Raw genomic sequence first — 18806 nt, forward strand, 5'->3', positions numbered from 1 at the left:
GATCTGGATATCCATGGATACCCGACCCGGTTGGGCAATGGTATGAAGCACATTTTCGCCCATGGGTCCATGGATATGGATACCCACGAACAGCCAGGTTGGGCATGGTTATAGTTTGTGCTCCATGGATATCCAATGGATACTTGTATGACATGTGGGGCCATATGCCAGTGATAGTAGAAAGAGCGAATCAATGGGAAATGGCAGGAAATATGCAACTTGTTCCATGAGCTATATGCTGGAGAATCAACCTCTGGTATGTCACACTTAAGGACTCATCGTATTACTTGTTGGCTACTTATGCATGTAGCTTATGTTGTCATTTGTGAGTGAATGATGATGAGTTAATTTGCTATTTGGGAAGGCTTCATGTTGACTTTTCTATGCCCATGGAGCTCCATGGGTATGTGGGTATCCAGTGGGTTTGGACATGGGCACAAGTTTTGCCCATGGATAATTTAGTGGATGGGCAGAGGGTAGGAAGATGGGTCATGGGTTGGATTTGGACCAGCTCCACCCGCCCCAAACCCGATGCATTGCCATCCCTAGTCCCTGCATACAAAAAATATGTAGAGTAGAGTAGTTCTCAAAAGAATTTAATATGTACTAAAAAATAAACTGGACTAATATCACCTGATGATATGGATGGTAGATGATATGTGTGTCATCGTGCGTGAGATGTCCATTCGACAAAGGATTCATATGCAAACTAAAAAAGTCCGGAGGAATACGAATACTAGTAGCGATGACTAGTATAGCCTCATGTCATTTGGAATGGCAACCTGTGGTAGTAGCACTTTTCACGTGAGATGCCTTGGAAAATCAATGGTTGTTGGGGGCAGCGCCGCTAGTAGATGTCCCATGCATGGGAGTACATGGCTGTTATTCTATCTCTCTCTTTTCCTCTTTCTTTTCAATGATGGACAAGGCAGCTGCCCCTCTTTCTCTTTATGCTTGTTCTTCTGGTGACTTAGCGTGGCATGATGTCGTGGCGTAACAGCCTCACTAAGTTGGGCTATTGCCCCTGCAACTCCCTTGCTACTCTGTTTGTTGCAGCAGCGGTGGATTTAGACGACTTGGTAAGACCGACTTAAAGCGGTGTTTTAAAACAGGCTAGCGGACGCAAACTTGGAGGCGTCGGCGTCTTGGCAGAGCCGAGGTGCTCGGAGCCCGCAGAAAACGAGAGGACTTGGCGTGCAGAGGGTTGTAGAAAAAATGACCCGCCACGGGTCTGGCGGCTCACTACACGGGCGGCTTGTGCGGCCGCTCAGGCGACGGGCGCGCGAGCGCAGAGACAAGGCCAAGGCGAGCTACCATCCAGGGAGGAAACAGGGGCTTGACCCAGCGGTGACTCTAACAAATTTTAATGGAGGTGACCTGGAGGCGCTACTGCTCGTTTCAGCCGCGGAAGCAGCAGGCGCTCGAGGCGAGGCCAAGGCGGAGACCGACTCCATAGGCTTATCCACTTCCTGTCGTGGCCAGGTTGCTCCTCAAAACTTGAGCTCTCACATGAATATTTCTCAGGCAATGGATGATTTCCACATTGGTTTTCACGCAGAACAAAGCGATGATTGGTTGGACACTTGCCGTTGACCGCCCCTGATTACGATCCTTGCACTGTTTCATCTTTGACAGGGCTTCAACAATTTTTCCAAAACCTGTACTCGGACAGCGGAGGCGTCAAATCAACGTTGGCGACTTCGCAGCGGCATACGACACACATTGCTAATTCTCATCTCCAATTTTGAATATGCCAGCTCCGGAACCATGATTCCGATCTTGAACGACGAACTTTTTGACCCTGCCGCCAGACTGCACCATGCCGAGTTATCCTGTGCGATTTGTTCTCTGGTTCTTCGTCACCGGAAAATTACGAACTTCTCAATCCCTAAGAAAAATCCCTTCAAGAATTTAACACCACCGTGCGCGAGCCCCACGGTGGGCACCAACTGTCGTGGAATTGTCACGGCAGATGTCCTAGTGTGAGGACTTAGTCGTGAGGCCAACGCATCTTTGTAGTAGCTTGAGAGGGTTGAGCGGAATCGAGAGGCGCAACACAAGACAAGGATTTAGACAGCTTCAGACCCCGGGAAACATCATCTGATAATAGCCCTACATGTTGTTTGTGGCTAGGTCTCATTATGATCATGAGGGAGTCGCCGGTAAGCCGACTCTCCTCTAGTTGTGTCTAGCCCTAAAGATTATTGCTTCTTGCTTGTCCCCCTATGGGGAACCCTGCCCCTCCTTATATATGTTGAAGGGTCGTTTACATGACTAGTCCTAGTTGGATTAGGATTACTCTATTACAAGTGGAGTCCTAGTCTTGCTTCCTTTGTAGGAGAATATTCCTTGTGATTTCCTCATAAACCGGCCCACCATAACATGAACTGGCCTTCCATAAACCGCCTTCTGGGCCACTGGGTCTTGTCGTTCCTCTGACCCCGCTCGCCGGGTCACCCATGAGTCGCTAGGCTCGGGCGGGTCACTTAGTGAGTCGCCAAGTCCGGCCGGGTTATACTTCCGGCCGGGTTACGCCGCGGGGTATATCCCCATCAGTATGTACAAGTAGCTATGTGTTTGATCTCTCTCTCGTGTTCTTGAGGTGGTACGATCTTGATGTATCGCGAGCTTTGCTATTATAGTTGGATGTTATGATGTTTCTCCCCCTCTATTCTCTTGTGATGAATTGAGTTTTCCCTTTGAAGTTGTCTTATCGGATTGAGTCTTTAAGGATTTGAGAACACTTGATGTATGTCTTGCACGTGCTTATCTATGGTGACAATGGGATATCATGTGATCCACTTGATGTATGTTTTGGTGATCAACTTGCAAGTTCCGTGATCACGTGAACTTATGCATAGGGGTTGGCACGCATTTTCGTCTTGACTCTCCGGTAGAAACTTTGGGGCACTCTTTGAAGTTCTTTGTGTTGGTTGAATAGATGAATCTAAGATTGTGTGATGCATATCGTATAATCATACCCACGAATACTTGAGGTGACATTGGAGTATCTAGGTGACATTAGGGTTTTGGTTGATTTGTATCTTAAGGTATTATTCTAGTACGAACTCTATGATAGATTGAATGGAAAGAATAGCTTCATGTTACTTTACTACGGACTCTTGAATAGATCGATCGGAAAGAATAACTTTGAGGTGGTTTCATACCCTACAATAATCTCTTCGTTTGTTCTCCGCTATTAGTGACTTTGGAGTGACTCTTTGCTGTATGTTGAGGGGTAGTTATACGATACAATTATGTTATTATTGTTGAGAGAACTTGCACTAGTGAAAGTATGAACCCTAGGCCTTGTTTCCTAGTATTGCAATACCGTTTGTGCTCACTGTTATCATTAGTTACTTTGCTGTTTTTATATTTTTAGATTACAAAAACCTATATCTATTATCCATATTGCACTTGTATCACCATCTCTTCGCCGAACTAGTGCACCTATACAACTTACCATTGTATTGCGTGTGTTGGGGATACAAGAGACTCTTTGTTATTTGGTTGCAGGGTTGTTTGAGAGAGACTATCTTCATCCTACGCCTCCCATGAATTGATAAACCTTAGGTCATCCACTTCAGGGAAATTTGCTACTGTCCTACAAACCTCTACACTTGGAGGCCCAAAAACGTCTACAAGAAGAAGGTTATGTAGTAGACATCAAGCTCTTTTCTAGCGCCGTTGCCGGGGAGGTGAGTGCTTGAAGGTATATCTTTAGATCTTGCAATCGAATCTTTTAGTTTCTTGTTTATCACTAGTTTAGTTTATAAAACAAAACTACAAAATGGAATTGAGTTTGCCTCATACACTTCATCTTTTTAATATCTTTCATGAGAATGATGGAAAGGAAAATTGTGCTCAAGTGCTAGAAGAAGAAGTCTATAGAATGTTTGGCACTAAATCTTTGAATGATGAGCATGATTGCAATGTTATTAGTATGAACTCTTTGAATATCCATAGTACTAATGATGATTGCACTAGTTATGATGAAAATATCTCTTATAAGCATGTCGATTTTTGTGGAGTGCATAGGGTTTGCAAGTACATACCAAACAGGGAAGATATATTTTGCAAGAGGCATAAGTATTTGGAAACTAAATGGCTGCAAGAGAGGCTAGATGTTAGTGCTGAAAATTTAAAATATCTTAGCCATCATCGTAGTCAAGGTCGAAGTCGGAGTAGTTGCCGGAGCTCAACATTGCTCTGGATTGGATCGAAATGCGGGAGGGGAGAGGACAGGGCAGAGTGAGAGAGGCGAGTGGAGTGAGCTAGGGTTCAGAGTTAGAAGCCGTATTGGAGATTTTCTAGGACAACTATGGGGTTGATGATGGGTCGGGCCTGTCAGACAGATGCGTTCGGGCATGCCCGGACCGTCCCATATCCACTGTCTAGGTGTTTGAGACCGGTTTGAGACGCCTGAATGAGTTAAAAAATTGACCGGTAAGAGCATCTCCATCTGTGCCCACAACAGGCCCCCTAAGGCCATTTTTTAGCGCCGGCGCTGAAAAAACGGTCCAGTCGTGCCTCCAGGAGCCCATTTTTCGCCAGTTAGGCCAAACCCGGCGCCGGCGGACCCAGGCCGAACCCGGTGCACTGGGGGCGCCCCGGCGCACCGGGGCAATCATTTTTGGCGCGAAAGAATGGCGTGCCCGCCGAGTCAGTGACCCTGCGCCTCGTTATCCTCATCGCCTCAGTTTCCCGCGGGAAATCAATGCCAAGGCTACTGCCGATCAGCCTTTCATTGATTCCTCACAGGCGGCGCAGTGCGGCGACGCGCCCCCTCCCACCACGCGTTCATGCATTGCCGCCGCCCGGCCACTATAAAAGCCGCGCCCCTCCCTCGCCGGTGGACGCACCCGCCCGCAGACCCCCTTCTCTCACCGCCAACGCCCTCTCTTTCCCTCTCTCCCTGTCTAGCCACCGCGTGCACGCCTAGCCGATGGCTGAACGTTCCCGGTGATGCGACGGCGGCCAACAACTTCGTCCGCCGCTCTCTGCATGACTGGGAAGCCCACCTCTTCCACGAGGCAAACTACCTGACGCCCCCTGACATGCGTGCGCCAGGGCGGTGGAGGCTCAGTGCCGGGGGCGTCCCAGTCCCCCCGCTGCCCGACGTCGAACACCCCGACTACTTCCACGTCGTGATCGAGCGTGTGTGGGCCTCTCTGTCGGAGGAGGAGCAGGCCCTGCCAAAGTACGACCCCGGCAACCACGAGTCGTGGGCGGCATACTTCGAATGTCGGCAGGCGGAGCGGCTCACCTTCATCAACAACGCGCCGGTGGTAAGGGGGCGCAACAACAACGATGGCCGTCGCATGTGGTGGAGCGCCCCCGGCCGCACGCTCCATGCTGTCCTCGAGTACCTCAAGGGTGTAAGGGCATATTTATCCCATAGTTGTTTTGGTGATTGATGACAATGCTTTTGCAGACTAATTGTGTGCATTGAGTATTTCAGACATTTCATCACTAGGCACAAGACGATTTGGTGCCCCTCGAAGACTATTTAAGACGGCGTTTTTCTATGTTTGTTTTCGGTGGATTTGAGTCATAGGAAAGTCGTACTATTAAGAGGGGGTCCGCTTTGGAAAGTTCTGGGTGGAATAATCACGTACACGTCTATCCCTTTGCACTGCCTTTCCTTTGGCACTTTGGAGCATCCTCTGTCTTTTCTTGTCTATGCAAAATGTCGTGTTTGCTGATCTGGGGCATGCGGTAGTACTGCACCTAGGAGCAGTAGTACCGCAAGCCCTTGTGGTAGTACCGTCCTCTGGCGCGGTAGTACCGCAAGTGCTCGCGGTAGTACCGCTTACTTGGAGCGGTAGTACTGTGGCCTCAGGCCAGGCGCTGCTGCTATTGCGGTAGTAGGGGCGGATGTAATTTTCTACATTCGCGCCCTACGCGGTAGTACCGCGCTAGGTGCGCGGTAGTACCGTGCGCTCTGGCCAGGCTCAGCAGCTTGCGCGGTAGTAGGAGAGGATGTAATTTTTTACATCCGCACCCCACGCGGTAGTACCGCTCCTGGCTTCGAGTACTACCGTGTCAGATTTTTGCATAGATCCCAACTCAGCGGAAGTTGCCACGGATGTATTTTTATATGTCCGTGCCTTCCCAAAATCTGGACTATCCCTGCCTTGCGGTTATACCGCAAGGGGGAGCGATAGTACCGCACCAGCGGTTCTACCGCTCTCTGCTTCATTGCATCTAGGCTGGTCTGGTTTCTGTTGCACGGGCGGTAGTACCGCGGGGCCCTGCGGTAGTACCGTGTGCCCTTGCGGTAGTACCGCGTCCCTGATGCGGTAGTACCGTGCTACATAGGCTGAGTTGGTGGGTAACGGTTGGATTTGTTCCTCCACTATATAAGGGGTGTCTTCTTCTCCTAGTTGACCATCTCTTCCATCCCCAAGCTCCATTGTTGCTCCAAGCTCCACTTTCGCCTGATCTCTCTCCCTAGCCAATCAAACTTGTTGATTCTCTGGGGATTGGTTGAGAAGGCCTAGATCTACACTTCCACCAAGAGAAATTTGATTCCCCCACTCATCCCTTGCGGATCTTGTTACTCTTGGGTGTTTGAGCACCCTAGACGGTTGAGGTCACCACGGATCCATATTCCATTGTGGTGAAGCTTTGTGGTATCGGTGGGAGCCTCCAATTAAGTTGTGGAGATAGCCCCAACCTTGTTTGTAAAGGTATGTTTGCCGCCTCCAAGGGCACCAATAGAGGAATCACGGCATCTCGCATTGTGTGAGGGCGTGAAGAGAATACGGTGGCCCTGGTGGCTTCTTTGGGAGCATTGTGCCTCCACACCGCTCCAACGGAGATGTACTTCCCCTCAAAAGGAAGGAACTTCGGTAACACATCCTCGTCCTCACCGGCTCCACTCTTGGTTATCTCGTGCCTTTACTTGTGCAAGCTTATTTGTGTTATATCCCTTGCTTACTTGTGTACTTGTTCTTGTTGCATCATATAGGTTGCTCACCTAGTTGCATATCTAGAAAACCTACTTTGATGCAAAGTTTAAATTGGTAAAGAAAGCTAAAATTTGTTAGTTGCCTATTCACCCCCCCCCCCTCTAGTCAACTATATTGATCCTTTCAATTGGTATCAAAGCCTTGTCTCTTTATTAAGGACTTTGTCGTCCGAAGTATGGTTGACACTATAGACAGTGTGGAGGAGCACTCCGGTGTGAATCTGGTCTCGTCTATGGCCGATGGGGGAACCGCGGTCTCTCATGAGGAATTCAATGTGGCTTTGGACACATTGAAAACCTCCATGACGTCTTAGGTTGAATGCATGTTTAATAAATTCTTAGAAGGGCGTAAAGTATGTACCGCGCCGTTGAAAGTGGGTGATCCCACTAACAAGGTGATGGATGCTAACTCCGACAAGGGGGAAGCTATTGGAAATATGCCCTAGAGGCAATAATAAATCAGTTATTATTATTATATTTCATTGTTCATGATAATCGTTTATTATCCATGCTAGAATTGTATTGATAGGAAACTCAGATACATGTGTGGATACATAGACAACACCATGTCCTTAGTAAGCCTCTAGTTGACTAGCTCGTTGATCAATAGATGGTTACGGTTTCCTGACCATGGACATTGGATGTCGTTGATAAAGGGATCACATCATTAGGAGAATGATGTGATGGACAAGACCCAATCCTAAGCCTAGCACAAAGATCGTGTAGTTCGTATGCTAAAGCTTTTCTAATGTCAAGTATCATTTCCTTAGACCATGAGATTGTGCAAACTCCCGGATACCGTAGGAGTGCTTTGGGTGTACCAAACGTCACAACGTAACTGGGTGGCTATAAAGGTTCACTAGAGGTATCTCCGAAAGTGTCTGTTGGGTTGGCACGAATCGAGACTGGAATTTGTCACTCCGTGTAAACGGAGAGGTATCTCTCGGCCCACTCGGTAGGACATCATCATAATGTGCACAATGTGACCAAGGAGTTGATCACGGGATGATGTGTTACGGAACGAGTAAAGAGACTTGCCGGTAACGAGATTGAACAAGGTATCGGGATACTGACGATCGAATCTCGGGCAAGTATCATACCGCTAGACAAAGGGAATTGTATACGGGATTGATTGAATCCTTGACATCGTGGTTCATCCGATGAGATCATCGTGGAACATGTAGGAGCCAACATGGGTAACCAGATCCCGCTGTTGGTTATTGACCGAAGAGTTGTCTCAGCCATGTCTGCATGACTCCCGAACCCGTAGGGTCTACACACTTAAGGTTCGATGACGCTAGGATTATAGGGAAAGTATGTACGCGGTTACTGAATGTTGTTCGGAGTCCCGGATGAGATCCCGGATGTCACGAGGAGTTCCGGAATGGTCCGGAGGTAAAGATTGATATATAGGAAGTATGGTTTTGGCCACCGGAAGTGTTCCGGGCATCACTGGTAGTGTACCGGGACCACCGGAGGGGTCCGGGGGTCCACCAGGTGGGGCCACCAGCCCCGGAGGCATACATGGGCCAATAGTGGGAAGGGACCAGCCCCTAGGTGGGCTGGGGCGCCTCCCACCAAGGCCCAAGGCGCCTCCAAGAGGGGAGGGGGGCAAACCCTAGGGCAGATGGGCCCTAAGGCCTACCCCAGGTGCGCCTCCCCCTCTCCCCCTTGTGGCCGCCACCCTAGATGGGATCTAGGGCTGCCGCACCCCTTGGGGTGGGAACCCTAGGTTGGGGCGCAGCCCTCCCTCTCCCCCTATATATAGTGGAGGCAAAGGGGCAACCCAACACACGATTCGATCTCCCTCTTGGCGCAGCCCTACCTCTCTCCGTCCTCGTCTCTCGTAGTGCTTGGCGAAGCCCTGATGGAGTTCCGCGCTCCTCCACCACCACCACGCCGTCGTGCTGCTGCTGGACGGAGTCTTCCCCAACCTCTCCTTCTCCCCTTGCTGGATCAAGGCGTAGGAAACGTCACCGGGCTGCATGTGCATTGAACGCGGAGGCGCCGTGGTTCGGTGCTTAGATCGGAATCAACCGCGATCTGAATCGCTACGAGTACGACTCCTTCATACGCGTTCTTGCAACGCTTCCACTTAGCGATCTACAAGGGTATGTAGATGCACTCTCCTTCCCCTCGTTGTTAGATTACTCCATAGATTGATCTTGGTGATGCGTAGAAAAATTTAAATTTCTGCTACGATCCCCAACAGTGGCATCATGAGCTAGGTCTATGCGTAGTTTCTTTGCACGAGTAGAACACAAGTTGTTGTGGGCGTCGATTTTGTCAATTTACTTGCCGTTACTAGTCTTGTCTTGATTCGGCGGCATCGTGGGATGAAGCGGCCCGGACCGACCTTACACGTACGCTTACGTGAGACTGGTTCCACCGACTGACATGCACTAGTTGCATAAGGTGGCTAGCGGGTGTCTATCTCTCCCACTTTAGTCGGATCGGATTCGATGAAAAGGTTCCTTATGAAGGGTAAATAGAAATTGGCATATCACATTGTGGTTTTGGCGTAGGTAAGAAACGTTCTTGCTAGAAACCTATAGCAGCCACGTAAAAACTTGCAACAACAATTAGAGGACGTCTAACTTGTTTTTGCAGCATGTGCTGTGTGATGTGATATGGCCAAAAGGATGTGATGAATGATATATGTGATGTATGAGATTGATCATGTTCTTGTAATAGGAATCACGACTTGCATGTCGATGAGTATGACTACCGGCAGGAGCCATAGGAGTTGTCTTAATTTATTTATGACCTGCGTGTCAACATAAACGTCATGTAATTACTTTACTTTATTGCTAAAGAGTTAGCCATAGTAGTAGAAGTAATAGATGACGAGACAACTTCAAGAAGAGACGATGATGGAGATCATGGTGTCATGCCGGTGACAACGATGATCATGGAGCCCCGAAGATGGAGATCAAAAGGAGCAAAATGATATTGGCCATATCATGTCACTATTTGATTGCATGTGATGTTTATCATGTTTTACATCTTGTTTTCTTAGAACGACGATAGCTTAAATAAGATGATACCTCACTAAAATTTCAAGAAAAGTGTTCCCCCTAACTGTGCACCGTTGCGAAGGTTCGTTGTTTCGAAGCACCACGTGATGATCGGGTGTGATAGATTCTAACGTTCGAATACAACGGGTGTTGACGAGCCTAGCATGTACAGACATGGCCTCGGAACACATGCGAAACACTTAGGTTGACTTGACGAGCCTAGCATGTACAGACATGGCCTCGGAACACGAAAGACCGAAAGTTCGAGCATGAGTCGTATAGAAGATACGATCAACATGAAGATGTTCACCGATGTTGACTAGTCTGTCTCACGTGATGATCGGACACGGCCTAGTTGACTCGGATCATGTTTCACTTAGATGACTAGAGAGATGTCTATCTGAGTGGGAGTTCATTAAATAATTTGATTAGATGAACTTAATTATCATGAACATAGTCTAAATTGTCTTTGCAAATATGTTGTAGATAAATAGCTCACGCTGTAGCTCCCTGTTTCAATACGTTCCTAGAGAAAGACCAAGTTGAAAGATATTGTAAGCAATGATGCGGACTGGGTCTGTAGTCCGAGGAGTGTCCTCACTGCTACACAGAAGGCTTACGTCTTTGATGCACTGCTCGATGTGCAAACCCCTACAACGTCGTGTGTGGATGTTGTGAACACCTGACAGACACATCCTGATGACTACTTGATAGTTTAGTGCACCATACTTTACGGCTTAGAATCGGGATTCCAATGACGTTTTGAACGCCATAGAACATATGAGATGTTCCAAGAGCTGAAATTGGGATTTCAGGCTCATGCCCGTGTTGAGAGGTGTGACCTCTGACAAGTTCTTTTGCCAACAAGATGGAGGAGAATAGCTCAGCTAGTGAGCATGTGCTCAGAATGTCTGGGTGCTACAATCACTTGAATCAAGTGGGAGCTAAAACTTCCAGATAAGATAGTGATTGATAGAGTTCTCTAGCCACTATCACTAAGCCACTAGATCTTTGTGATGAACTATGACATGCAAGGGATGGAGTTGATCCCGGAGCTGTTCGTGGTGCTTAAGATCGCAAAAGGTAGAAATCAAGAAAGGAGCATCAAGTGTTGATGGTTTAACAAGACCACTGGTTTCAAGAAGGGCAAGGGCTAGAAGGGAAACTTCATGGATGGCAAACCAGTTGCCGCTCCAGTGAAAGAACCCAACGTTGAACCCAAACCCGAGACTAAGTGCTTCTATTGTAAGGGGAACGGTCACTGGTAGCGGAACTACCCCAAATACATGGTAGATAAGAAGGCTGGCAACTTCAACAAAGTATATACATGTTATTAATGTGTACCTCACTAGTACTCCTGGTAGCACCTGGGTATTGGATACCAGTTCAGTTACTATTATTGGTGACTTGAAACAAAAGCTACGGACTGAACGGAGACTGGCTAAGTGTGAGGTGACGATGTGTGTTGGAAGTGTTTCCAAAGTTGATGAGATCACCATCGCACGCTCCATCTGCCTTCGGGATTAGTATTGAACCTAGATAAATGTTATCAGGTGTCTACGTTGAGCATGAATATGATTAGATCATGTTCATTGCAATACGGTTATTCATTTAAGTTAGAGAATAATGGTTATTCTGTTTACATGAATAATACCTTTCATGGTCACGCACCCTATGGAATGGCCATTGAATCTCGGTTGTAGTAATACGCATGTTCACGCCAAAAGATGTAGAGTTAATAATGATAGTACCACTTTCTTGTGGCACTGCCGCTTAGGTCATATTGGCGTAAGATGCATGAAGAAACTCCATGTCGATGGATGTTTGGAGTCACTTGATTTTGAATCGCTTGACACATGCGAGCCATGCCTCATGGGCAGGATGACTAAGACCCCGTTTTCAGGTGCAATGAAACGGGCAAGTGACTTGTTGGAAATCATACATGCTGATGCGTGTGATCCAATGAGAATTGAAGCGTGCGGTGGATATCGCTATTTTCTCATCTTCACTGACGATTTGGGTAGATATAGGTATATCTACTTAATGAAGCACAAGTCTGAAACGTTTGAAAAGTTCAAGCAATTTCAGAGTGAAGTTAAGAATCATCATAACAAAGAAGATCATGTTCCTACGATCTAATCAAAAGGGGATTTTCTGAGTTATGAGTTTGGCAATCACTTAAGACATTGTGGAATTGTTTCGCAGTTGAAGCCACCTGGAACACCACAGCGTAATGGTGTGTACGGACGTCATAATCGAACCTTATGAGATATGGTGCGATCTATGATGTCTCTTACCGATCTACCGCTATTATTTTGAGGTTATGCATTAGAGACAGCTGCATTCACTTTAGATAGGACACCATATAAGTCCGTTGAGACGATGACGTATGAACATTGGTTTGGCAAGAAACCAAAGTTGTCGTTTCTTAATGTTTGGAGCTGCGATGCTTAAGGCTTCAGCCGGAGAAGCTCGAACCCAAAGCGGACAAACACATCTTCATAGGATACCCAAAGGTGACAGTAGGGTATACCTTCTATCTCAGATCCGAGGGCAAATTGTTTATCACTAAGAACGGGTCCTTTCTCGAGAAGGAGTTTCTCTTGAAAGAATTGAGTGGGAGGAAGATAGAACTTGATGAGGTTGTCGAACCTTTACTTCAACCAGAGAGTGATGCAACACAGAAAGATGTTTTCTGTGGCGCCTATGTCTGTTGAATAGGAAGTTAATGATAGTGATCATGAAGCTTCGAATCAAGTTGCTATTGAACCTCGTAGGTCGACAAGGATATGTACTACTCCTAAGTGGTACGGTAATCCTGTCTTAGATATCATGTTGTTAGACAACAATGAACCTACGAGCTATGGAGAAGCGATGGTGGGCCCGTATTCCGACAAATGGTTAGAAGCCATGAAATCCGAGATAGGATCCATATATCAGAACAAAGTATGGACTTTGGTGGACTTGCCCGTTGATCGGCAAGCCATTGAGATAAATGGATCTTTAAGAAGAAGACGGACATGGGCGGTAATGTTACCGTCTATGAAGCTCGACTTGTGGGAAAGAGTCTTTTCACAATTTCAAGGAGTTGACTACGATGAGAATTTCTCACCTGTAGCGATGCTTAAGTCCATCGGAATCATGTTAGCATTAGCTGTATTTTTCGTTTTGGAAATCTTACAGATGGATGTCAAAACAAGTTTTCTTACCCGTTTTCATAAGAAAAGTTGTATGTGATACAATAAAAGGTTTTGTTGATCCTAAGGATGCTAAAAGGTATGCTAGCTCCAGCAATCCTTCTATGGACTAGAGCAAGCATCTCGGAATTGGAATATATGTTTTGATGGAGTGATCAAAGCTTTTAGGTTTATACAATGTTTGCTAGAAACTTGTATTCGCAAGAAAGTGAGTGGGAGCACTACAACATTTCTGATAAGTATATGTGGATGACATATTGTTGATCCGAAATAATGTAGAATTTCTGGATAGCATAAACAGTTGTTTGAAGAGTGATTTTCAAAGGAAGAACTGGATAAAGTTGCTTACATATTGGGCATCAAGATCTATAGAGATAGATCAAGACGCCCGATGATACTTTCAAAGAATGCACACCCTAACATGTTTTTGAAGGAGTTCAAAATAGATCAGTCAAAGAAGGGGTTCTTACCTGAGTTGTAAGGCGTGAAGTTGAGTAAGACTCAAAGATTGACCATGGCAGAAGAAAGAGGAAGGACGAAGGTCGTCCCCTATGCTTTTGTCATAGGCTCTATACGGTATGCCATGCTGAGTACCGCACCTGATGTGTGCCTTGCCACATGTCTGGCAAGAGGGTACAAAGGTGATCTAGGAGTAGATCACCAGATAGCGGTCAAAATTATCCTTAGAGGAATAAGGAAATGTTTCTCGGTTATGGAGGTGATAAAGCGTTCGATGTAAAGAGTTACATTGATGCAAGCTTAACACCTCTCCGGATAGCTCTGAGTAGAGATACCAGATACATATAATGGAGCAACAATTTGGAACAGCTCCAAGTGGAACGTGGTAGCAGCATCTATGATATGACATAAAGTTTTGCGAAATACATAGGGATCTGAATATGGCAAGACCCGTTGACTACAACCTCTCTCACAAGCATAACATGGTCAAACCCAGAACTCATTGAGTGTTAATCACATAGTGATGTGAACTAGATTATTGAGTCTAGTAAACTCTTTGGATGCTGGTCACATGGCGATGTGACCTGTGAGTGTTAATCACATGGCGATGTGAACTAGATTATTGACTCTAGTGCAAGTGGGAGACTGTTGGAAATATGCCCTAGAGGCAATAATAAATCAGTTATTATTATTATATTTCATTGTTCATGATAATCGTTTATTATCCATGCTAGAATTGTATTGATAGGAAACTCAGATACATGTGTGGATACATAGACAACACCATGTCCCTAGTAAGCCTCTAGTTGACTAGCTCGTTGATCAATAGATGGTTACGGTTTCCTGACCATGGACATTGGATGTCGTTGATAAAGGGATCACATCATTAGGAGAATGATGTGATGGACAAGACCCAATCCTAAGCCTAGCACAAAGATCGTGTAGTTCGTATGCTAAAGCTTTTCTAATGTCAAGTATCATTTCCTTAGACCATGAGATTGTGCAAACTCCCGGATACCGTAGGAGTGCTTTGGGTGTACCAAACGTCACAACATAACTGGGTGGCTATAAAGGTTCACTAGAGGTATCTCCGAAAGTGTCTGTTGGGTTGGCACGAATCGAGACTGGGATTTGTCACTCCGTGTAAACGGAGAGGTATCTCCGGGCCCACTCGGTAGGACATCATCATAATGTGCACAATGTGACCAAGGAGTTGATCACGGGATGATGTGTTATGGAACGAGTAAAGAGACTTGCCGGTAACTAGATTGAACAAGGTATCGGGATACCGACGATCGAATCTCGGGCAAGTATCGTACCGCTAGACAAAGGGAATTGTATACGGGATTGATTGAATCCTTGACATCGTGGTTCATCCGATGAGATCATCGTGGAACATGTAGGAGCCAACATGGGTATCTAGATCCCGCTGTTGGTTATTGACCGGAGAGTTGTCTCAGCCATGTCTGCATGACTCCCGAACCCGTAGGGTCTACACACTTAAGGTTCGATGACGCTAGGGTTATAGGGAAAGTATGTACGCAGTTACCGAATGTTGTTCGGAGTCCCGGATGAGATCCCGGACGTCACGAGGAGTTCTGGAATGGTCCGGAGGTAAAGATTGATATATAGGAAGTATGGTTTTGGCCACCGGAAGTGTTCCGGGCATCACCGATAGTGTACTGGGACCACCGGAGGGGTCCGGGGGTCCACCAGGTGGGGCCACCAGCCCCGGAGGCATACATGGGCCAATAGTGGGAAGGGACCAGCCCCTAGGTGGGCTGGGGCGCCTCCTACAGGGGCCCAAGGCGCCTCCAAGAGGGGAGGGGGGCAAACCCTAGGGCAGATGGGCCCTAAGGCCCACCCCAGGTGCGCCTCCCCCTCTCCCCCTTGTGGCCGCCACCGTAGATGGGATCTAGGGCTGCCGCACCCCTTGGGGTGGGAATCCTAGGTTGGGGCGCAGCCCTCCCTCTCCCCCTATATATAGTGGAGGCAAAGGGGCAACCCAACACACGATTCGATCTCACTCTTGGCGCAACCCTACCTCTCTCCCTCCTCGTCTCTCGTAGTGCTTGGCGAAGCCCTGCTGGAGTTCCGCGCTCCTCCACCACCACCACGCCGTCGTGCTGCTGCTGATCGGAGTCTTCCCCAACCTCTCCTTCTCCCCTTGCTGGATCAAGGCGTAGGAGACGTCACCGGGCGACATGTGTGTTGAACGCGGAGGCGCCGTGGTTCGGCGCTTAGATCGGAATCAACCGCGATCTGAATCGCTACGAGTACGACTCCTTCATCCGCGTTCTTGCAACGCTTCCGCTTAGCGATCTACAAGGGTATGTAGATGCACTCTCCTTCCCCTTATTTCTAGATTACTCCATAGATTTATCTTGGTGATGCGTAGAAAATTTAAAATTTCTGCTACGATCCCCAACAGAAGCTACTAGTGAAAAGGCTCCTTCTTCTAGTGGTAAAATTGGCAACGACATCTTTGCCCATGTGGAACCTCCACTTACTTATGGTGGACTGATTCCTTCCACTCATTTGAATCATGCCGGTCCTCCCCCTAAGATTGTGAAAAATGAGGACTTTGATTCTTGGGTTTATCGCTTTAAGCGTCATTTGAATCATGTTAATACTAACCTTTGGAGATTTAATGAAGAAGGTTTTTATTCGCATGACCAAAGCAACTTCACCCCTAGAGAAGCCGCGGATAATCAATTCAATGATAATGCTCTCTTCATCATCCAAGATGCAATTCCACTCGAAGATCTTGCTCACCTTCGACCATTCACCGTGGCCAAGGATGCATGGCGCCATGTTGTGTCTCTCTACCGAGGAAGCGCAAGCATTCAATGCTCCAACTATGAAGTGGTGCAAGATGAAGCCGATGAGTTTGCAATGAAAGAAGATGAAGAACCTCGTGAGCTTTATTGGAGATTAACTACTCTCGCGGTCTCACTCCGAGATCATGGGAGCAAGGATACGGATGACAATTGGATCAAGCGCAAATTCCTCAAGGCCATGATGCCTTACCACAAGGCCATGTCCTCCGTCATTCGTCAAAGGCCAGACTTCCACACCTTGTCCTCAAGTGAATTGTTGGATGAGTTTGTGGCTATGAGCATCTTGGATAAGACCGCCGACAATGCGGTGTTACGCTCTCAAAGAGGAAAGAAGCCCAACCTTGCCTTGAAGGCCAAGGTTAGTGTGGAAGAATAGGAATAAGAGGAAGAAGAGGAAGAAGAGAAGAGCAATCCCGAAGATATAAAGTATGCTTATCATGAACACATGGCTCTTGCTTCAAGGCAATTTTGGAGCAAGAAGAACACAAGGCCCAACTTCAACAAGAACAACTCAAGTGAAAGCACAAGTGCTCCCTAGGTGGTTTTGATAATTGATGACAACATATCTCTTGTTGGACTAACATTTCGATCTAGCATGTTTCAGATAAGTTCAACAATGGAGTGGCATGGACTAAAGGTTGTGGGAACTCCTTCAAGATGCTAAGGACAAAGGATTGGCTAAAGCTTCAAGCTCAAGATTCTTCATTTTACATTTTAGTGATCCAAGATCACATTGACTCCATAGGAAAATCCAATACTATCAAGGAGGGATGAGGTGTTGCTTAATGAGCCTCTTGCTTCATGTGCTTAGTGATATGCTCCAAAACCCTCAACTACTTTCCCATATCCACATATGACCTAAACCCTAAGCCAAACTCGGTCCTACCGATTCTTCCTATCCGGCGCCATCGAGTTTCACTTGTCATTAGCCACTGCCAAACCCTAATCAGTTCGGTCTCACCGATGGGATCTCGGTCTCACCGAGATGGGCTTGCAAACTCTCTGTTACCCATTGCAATATTCTCGGTCCCACCGAGATATGCAATCGGTCCCACCGAGTTTGCTTGACCAAATCTCAGTTTCACCTATTACCCAAATCGGTCCCACCGAGTTTGAGTAATCGGTCAAACCGAATTTTGGATTTATCCTAACCCTAGCACATCGGTCCCACTGAGTTGATCCAGTCGGTCCCACCAAAATCACTAACGGTCACTAGGTTTACATTTTCGGTCCGACCGAGATCATTGATTCGGTCCCACCGAGATTGGAAAACTGTGTAACGGTTGGATTTTGTGTGGAGGCTATATATATACCCCTCCACCTTCTTCTCATTCAGTGAGAGAGCCATCAGAACACACACACCATTCCAACTCATATGTTCTGAGAGAGAACCACCTACTCATGTGTTGAGACCAAGACATTCCATTCCTACCATATGAATCTTGATCTCTAGCCTTCCCAAGTTGCTTTCCACTCAAACCCTCTTTCCACCAAATCCAAATCCTATGAGAGAGAGTTGAGTGTTGGGGAGACTATCATTTGAAGCACAAGAGCAAGGAGTTCATTACCTACACACCATTTGTTACTTTTTGGAGAGTGGTGTCTCCTAGATTGGCTAGGTGTCACTTGGGAGCCTCCGACAAGATTGTGGAGTTGAACCAAGGAGTTTGTAAGGGCAAGGAGATCGCCTACTTCGTGAAGATCTACCGCTAGTGAGGCAAGTCCTGTGTGGGCGATGGCCATGGTGGGATAGGCAAGGTTGCTTCTTCGTGGACCCTTTGTGGGTGGTTGCTTCTTCGTGGACCCTTCGTGGGTGGAGCCCTGTGTGGAGTCGCGCAACCGTTACCCTTGGGTGGAGCCCTGTGTGGACTCGCGCAACCGTTACCCTTCGTGGGTTGAAGTCTCCATCAACGTGGATGTAGGATAGCACCACCTATCCGAACCACGGGAAAAACATCAGTGTCTCCAATTGCGTTTGAATTCTCCAAACCCTTCCCTTTACATTCTTGCAAGTTGCATGCTTTACTTTCCGCTGCCTATATACTCTTTGCATGCTTGCTTGATATGTATTGTGTGTGTTGAAATTGTGCCTAAACTCCACTTAAACCTAAAAAGCTTAAAAATTGCAACTTTAGCACTAAGTGTCTAATCACCCCCCCTCTAGACACATCTACTTCTTGATCCTACAAGTGGTATCAGAGCTTTGGTCTCCATTGCCTTGGTTTAATCACCATTGGAGGAAGATGGATGTGTCTACTCTAGGGAGTCTTAGACATAGAGTGCCTATTCTTGATGGAAAGTACTTTCATGAGTGGAAAAA

Source organism: Triticum aestivum, chromosome 6A, assembly GCF_018294505.1.
Source record: "Triticum aestivum cultivar Chinese Spring chromosome 6A, IWGSC CS RefSeq v2.1, whole genome shotgun sequence".
NCBI lineage: Eukaryota > Viridiplantae > Streptophyta > Magnoliopsida > Poales > Poaceae > Triticum > Triticum aestivum.